This window comes from Silene latifolia, chromosome 1 (assembly GCF_048544455.1).
Source record: "Silene latifolia isolate original U9 population chromosome 1, ASM4854445v1, whole genome shotgun sequence".
Classification (NCBI taxonomy): Eukaryota; Viridiplantae; Streptophyta; class Magnoliopsida; order Caryophyllales; family Caryophyllaceae; genus Silene; species Silene latifolia.
Window position 1 is genome coordinate 107,831,869 of NC_133526.1, and position 6,973 is coordinate 107,838,841.

The following is a 6,973-nucleotide window of genomic DNA, read 5'->3' on the forward strand; positions in this document are numbered from 1 at the left end:
TTCTCTCACGAAGCAAAGGGTGAATGTTATATGTAAAAGAGAGAAGAAAAGACAGTCACTCACCTAACTACGACCTACATAGCATGCATGCAACAAAAATGAAAGACAATTCAAGTACTTATGCACACACTCCAACCAATAATGTCCGTCACAGCCGAGGGCTTACAAATAATATTGGAATAGTGAGGTTCAGGTGAGAAAAGGCAAAATAAGTTATGGTAATGTGGAAGTAAAAGCGTCAAGCTAGTTCTTAACAGGACCATAATAAACCATCCGAATCTCAACTGACTGAAAAATAGAAAACAAGTGCCCTTCATTTGGCACACAGCTCACTAAACTCAAACACAATCTCCTCAAAAATATGGAATAAGAATGGAGGAGTCAGACGGTCACAAACTTTCCTTTTTTAACATCGTCTAAATGAACCAAATGAAACAAATCAAACTTTTTCAACTTCTTTTTTCTTTTCCACGTGATCAGCTTCTTTTTTTTCATTTTTCATTTTTTTCTTCTTTCTTTCACGTTTTTCCTTTTCATTTCCAACTCTTTTTTTTTCTTTTTCAATTCCTTTTTTTTTCTCTTTTCCTCCTTCCTTAATTTACACCAACTCCATACAAAAAGATACGGGCCAAACTGCAGACGGAAAATCATACCGCAAAAGACATACTAAACTAGCTTGACTAGGCATGCTTAATTTTGAATGTAGCTAATGGGTCAAAAAGGCAAGTTTTGGCTTATGTGGAGCTAAATGGGTGAAAAATATAAGGAAAAGGGAAAATTTGCAATCGCCTCCCTGCATGTGACACCAACCACAAACCCGAATATGTGCATTTGACAAGAAATTGAATGTCATAAAAGTGCAAAAATGATGAACATGCTATGCAAGGAGTACTACTCTCAATTCCTAATGAACTGGTCATGAATGTCACCAGTTATGGGCTCTAAAACTCAGAATTTATCAAGTAGTTTGCCAATTTATCAGGTCAAGTCTAAACAGTCAGCTATATTTGAACATGAACTCGTAGACTATGCGTATGACAAAGCTAATAACTATCAACAGAAGTGCAACGCTCAAGTAAAATGACAAGTTATAGTGCATTATCATCACGGAAATCTACCATTCCGACTCAACCTATATGCAAAAATAAACGTGAATATTTTTGGGTTTTTTGAAATTTCCTAATTTTTTTTTTTTTAAAATTTTCTTGAAATAAACAAACAATGCATAGCTGAAAAATAAACGTGAATGCAAAACAAATGCAAATGCAGACTCAAAAGGATGCAATACCCTTCCCAAACCGAAACGGACAACGCCCTCGTTGTCCTCCAGCATACACCAGCAGATATATACAGGGGAACGGGAATATACAACCAATAAAGAATAAAAACAATAAAATAAAAGGAGACAAAATAAAAGAGTAAGATATACATACAAAATACGAACTTCCCCAAACCAGCCAGAAAACTGGGGAAGTGAGTAGACCAGTAGCTACCCATCAGCGTCGTCGTCGTCCACCACCGTGAACTCCGGATCAGCCTCCTCCTCTCTCCTCCTCCGCTCCTCAGCTCGAGCTCTCTCCACAGCCACCTCAGGATCCTCGTCCTCGTCTTCCTCCTCAGCGGACTCCGGGTACCTCTCAGCTGGGTACCGGAAAAAGGAAGGGTGTGGCCAACCCTCTGGGATCGGACGGTGTCGCCTCAAGTGGTACTCGTACAGAGGGTGAAAGGTAAGAGCTAAGTCCCTCTCCATACGAGCATGTCGCTCTGCAATCTCAAGCAATAAACCGTCATGGCGCCCTTGGTCCATGACCACGGACGCCACAAAAGGTGGAGGTGGTACGAAAGTAGCCGGTAGGACCGGCTGTGCCTGTGTCTGGTCGGTGGGTGGTGCAGGAATAGGAGTAGGGGTCGGGATGGGAGTAGCCGTGGAAGGCTGTGTACTCCCTGAAGGTGTGGACCCCTCTCCAGTCTCAACTATACGCCGCTTCTTGGCGGCGGGTACAGTGGGAGGGGGTCGGAGTGGAAGGTGGAAAGCAGGTGGAGGTGGTAGTCGAGCGCCCCTAGCAACAATAGGCAAGGGGTCTAGACGGGGGAGAGTGTCACAGGGTAAGTCTACAGACAAGGAACCGTCTATCTTCCATGTCTGGTAGTCTGGGGTCAGCCAATGCTGAGAAAGCATGGCATCCAGACTCAGATACCTCTCTCCCTCGAGGTACTGCAAGTCACGAGGCCAAACGGGGTAAAGGGAACGGGCAAGAATGGTGGCTATGCCACCGCAGACAATAGATCCCGTCTCCTTCAGCCCCTGGGCCTGAAAGTACTGGGCGGTCAAGTAGGCAATGTTGAGGGTAAAAGGACCCTCACAGTCAACGTTCAGGTAACTGCCCAGGATGGAAAGCTCGGTGTTTGTGATGTTGTTCGGTTCCTTTCGGCCAAAAATGGTGCTCCCCATCAATCTAAGAAAACAACGGGCAGGGGGAAGGTGGACCTGGGCGAGCTTTCACTCGGTAAAAGTGGTCTGGGCCAAGGTCCGCCAAAGCTGACGAAAGACCCTCCTAGGGGGTGTAGTCTCGCCCGTATAAGAGAGGCCAAGTCTCCTACCAAACTCCTCCAAAGTCATCGAAAAGTTCCGGTTGAACAACCGGAATGACACAGAAGAACTATAAGGGGCAGCATCGTGTGCCCCGGAGGAGAAGGTGAAGGAGCTGAGGAACTCAAGGCTCAGCTCCAGAAAAGTACGGCCACTCATACCGATGAGTCCGGCCATCCCTGTGCCCCGTAGAAGCTCACAAACCGACTCGTAGATGCCGAGTCTCTCAAGTGCCTATTTCTCTAAAAATCGGGAAGGGATAAACTCACAGCCTAGGAGGTTATAGAACCTCGTACGATGTAAAGCGTTAATAAAAATTACCTGCGGATAGTCTGGGTGAGAATCGAGGGAAGTGTCCCCTCGAACAATAACCGTGCCAGAAGTAGAAGGTGCAGCTGAAGTAGAAGATGCAGCAGAAGTAGAGGTAGCAGGAGCTGATGTAGAACGGTAATGTCCACGACCTCAGCCCCGGCCCCTAGAACCCAAAGTAGAAGCCCGTCCAGTGACGATGCTAGGAACTAAGGCTGCTCGAAAGGCTGCTGCAGCTGCAGGTGAGTCCGCCACAGGTGTGAAAACAGCGGCTGGAGTAGAGGGTGTGGCTGTTGTGGCCACCACTGAAGAAAGACTAGCAGCAGTGCTAGTAGTGGTGGTGGCCGTAACGGAAGTGGCAGCCGAAACAGAGCTAGCAGCAGAGCCAGCTGGGGTAAAACGGTACCGGCAGCTGAAACCAAGAAAACAGGGGCTACGGTACTAACTAAAGCGGAGGCGGTGGTAACAGCAGGGACCACCGTCTCGGTCAAGGATGGACTAGAAGACGAGCTAGTGGTGGGCAGAGAGCTAGAATCCATCCAGTATACAAAGGGGCAGGGGACATGATAAGATGACAGTGGCTAAACAGCAAGAAAACCAGCATGTAAAGGAATTATAATCCCCAAACAGTCGAAAAAAATTCGACTTCAGCCCACAAATTCCCAATATTCCTAAAAAATTTCGAATGGCAGCATACAAACGGCGATAGGGGCGGGATAGCAGGTATTGACAACAGTAATTAAACAACAACTGAGGTGAATTAAGCATGAAATCATGAAGACTCAGTATGACAGTCGAAAATTCGACTGAAAATCAGCCCTAATCGCGAATTTTGTGCAATGTTCGAATTTAAGCATGTTAAAGCAATGAGGAAAGGGGATTGATCATCAAGTAAGAAAAAGAAGGGCAACAATGACAGTTGAAGTCGAAAAACCCGACTAAACAATGAATTCGAACCCTAATTTCAAATTACCTCATGAAAATTCAAAATAAACGAAATTAAAATGCAATGAGGATGGAGTAATCACTTACTTGATGAGAAAAGACCTACAAAGTGCAATTAATCTTCAAATAACAAGCGAAAATGTCGATTTTTTGATCAAAAACCGTGAACCCTAAACCCGCTATAAAACCGTGTAAACTAGCACAAATCAAGGGGGAAATAAGGGGTTTTGAAAGATTAATTAACAAGCAACAATTTGTAGGTGACGGATTTGGTGAATGGGCAAGAAAAATGGGGATTTGGGGATGATTTGATCGCAATTAGGGAAGAGAGACGAAATAATTGGGGGAAAATGAAATAAACATCAAAAAGAAGGAAGTTAAAGAAAAAACTCCCTGCGTCTTCTGCAATCTACTCGATCGAGTGGTTTAGAACCGCTCGATCGAGCACTTTGATGACCTACTTACTCGATCGAGTAGAAATCTACTCGGTCGAGAACTCCCCATATATGCTTTACTCGATCGACTGAAAAAGAAGCACTCGATCGACCACATTTCACTCGATCGAGTACAAAAAGTACTCGATCGAGCTCTTTTCTCGTGTAAGCTCCTTAATTCGTCTTTCGTCCTTTGAATTTGCGTAAAAATTCCCCAAACCTGCATAAAAACACGTGCAAAAATATCCCAAAACACCAAGAACGCTAAGTAACAGTCTATAGTCTTAAATTTACGCTAAAAATTGTCTAAAATCTAATTGTCCTAATTAAAAGCAATAAAGGAAATTCAACGGAAATTCAAAAATTATTTTTACAAGGTGTTACACGGGGAATTTCCCCGCTCACTTCCCAATGCAATTCAGTAGCCCCTTTGACGGCTCCTGACTGGAGGACGTCATCTCAGCAACATTGATCGTCCTTTTTAGCTTCCATGAGCTTGAACTTGATTCATTCGGAGGAGAATAGTTCACATCCACATATGCACGAACTTTTCTCACCCTTGATCCTTTCTCACCAGCTGTAGCATCATCATTCCCAATCTGACTGTGTTTAATTGCACAACACCCGTTGACAGCTCCTTCATTGTCTTCATCTGTACCTGCAGCAAGGAAAACAGACGAACTTTCCTCCTTTTTGCTCTCAATCTGAGGCGGAGGGGTAACAATAGCAGCACAATGCTCCAAATTTTCATCTGGAGTGTCAATAATAGGGTCAGTAGAAGAGAGGGCATTGCAAGGCTGAGCTTGCATGGGAGCCCTCCGGAACTTAGACTGATGGAAAATTAGCTCCTCGTCCCCTACCTCAAAAGTCAACATCTTACCCCCGACGTCTATTACTACACGGGCAGTAGACAAAAATGGTCTCCCTAAAATAATAGGGGTATGTGCATCTTCGGGGATGTCAAGTACAACGAAGTCAACGGGAATAAAGAACCTCCCGATCTGAACATGTATGTCTTCTATTATACCTAGTGGCCGTGATATCCTACGGTCGGCCATCTGAACAGTCATGTTGGTGCAACTCAACTTTGTCAAACCAAGTCTCTTAGCCAGAGACAACGGTAAGACACTCACGCTAGCGCCTAGATCGCATAACGCGTTATCAATCAAATGGGTACCGATATGACACGGAATTGAGAAACTACCCGGATCTAACTGTTTGGGAGGTAACTTATTTTGAAATAGGGCCGTCCCTACCTCAGTCAAAGCTACTGTCTCATTATCGCTAATATGCCTCTTACGCGTTAAAATTTCTTTCATAAATTTAAGGTAAGAGGGTACCTTCGTCAGCAATTCGGTGAATGGCACAGTGACTTCTAAGCTTCTCAGAAGTTCGACAAATTTGCCGAATTGTTGATTAGCTTTAGTACTCTGCAGACGCCTCGGGAAGGGAACCGTGATGGGTATCTCGAGTCCCTTGTTTCTCTCTTCCAATGTATCAGTCGGAGCAAGCTCTGTATCCTTTGGACGCTTCTTACCTCTCGAACGAGGTCTTTAAGGTGATTTATCGCTTAATCGAGCACTAGCAGTTTCTCGATCAAGCTCCCCGTCATCCAAACTACTCGATCGACCAAAATTCCCATTCGATCGAGTAGTTTCTTCAACAATATCACTCGATCGAGTGGAAAATTCACTCGATCGAACAACTTTCTTTTCCTGTTCACTCGATCGAGTAGAAAATCCACTCGATCGAGTACTTTCATCATCAAATCTGCTCGATCGACCTCAGAAACCAGTCGATCGAGTATTTTCTTAGCCGTCAGCTCATTTCCTTCGCTAGAACACTGTTCATCATCAGTTGTAGCCTTCCTTGGGTCTGATTTCAACATTTCCGGTTTGAGACGGTCTCATGTGGATTTTTCTCAGTTTGAGACGGTAATTGACCCTGCTTTCTTGTGGATTGATTCGTGGCTAACTGGGCAACTTGAGTTTCAAGTGCCTTAATGGATGCATCTTTCTGTTGAGCACTCAACTGCCACTGCTTTGTAAAGGACTGCAACATAGACTTAAGCTCACCTATTTCACTCACCCCACCGGAAGATGATGCACCATGATTGGGAGGAGGGAAGGAAGGAGGCTTCTGAAAGCCCTGTTGGTTCTTTTGTGGAGGAACATACGGCTGCTGTTGGTGCGGAGGAGGGGTAGGATTGAGCACATTTTGGCTAGTCCATCTCAAATTGGGATGGACTACCCCTTGGTTGTTGTAATAGGAACCCCCTCTTTGCCTATATTGTTGAAAGGCAAGGACTTGTAACTTCTCCACAAGACAGCCAACAACAGTGTGGCCATCATTACTCCCACACCTCTCACATGTGACGGTCTCCCCTCTAGTAAGAACATGGACCGTCTGAGGCTCCCCAGCAGCATATAACTCCAACCTGTCAAATCTAGCATTCATGGCTTCCAGCTGAGCCACAACCTGCTTATCAACTGCATAAACTGTTCTTATACTATCCCTCGGGTTTTCATACTCAGCACTGTGATTCGCCATCTCTTCAATAAGGGCCCATCCCTTATCATCATCGGTATTTTCCTGGAATCTCCCACTAGATGACGCATCAACTATGGCTCTGTAGTCATCATACAGCCCATTTTAGAACTGGTTAACAATCAACCATGGGTCAAAACCATGGTGA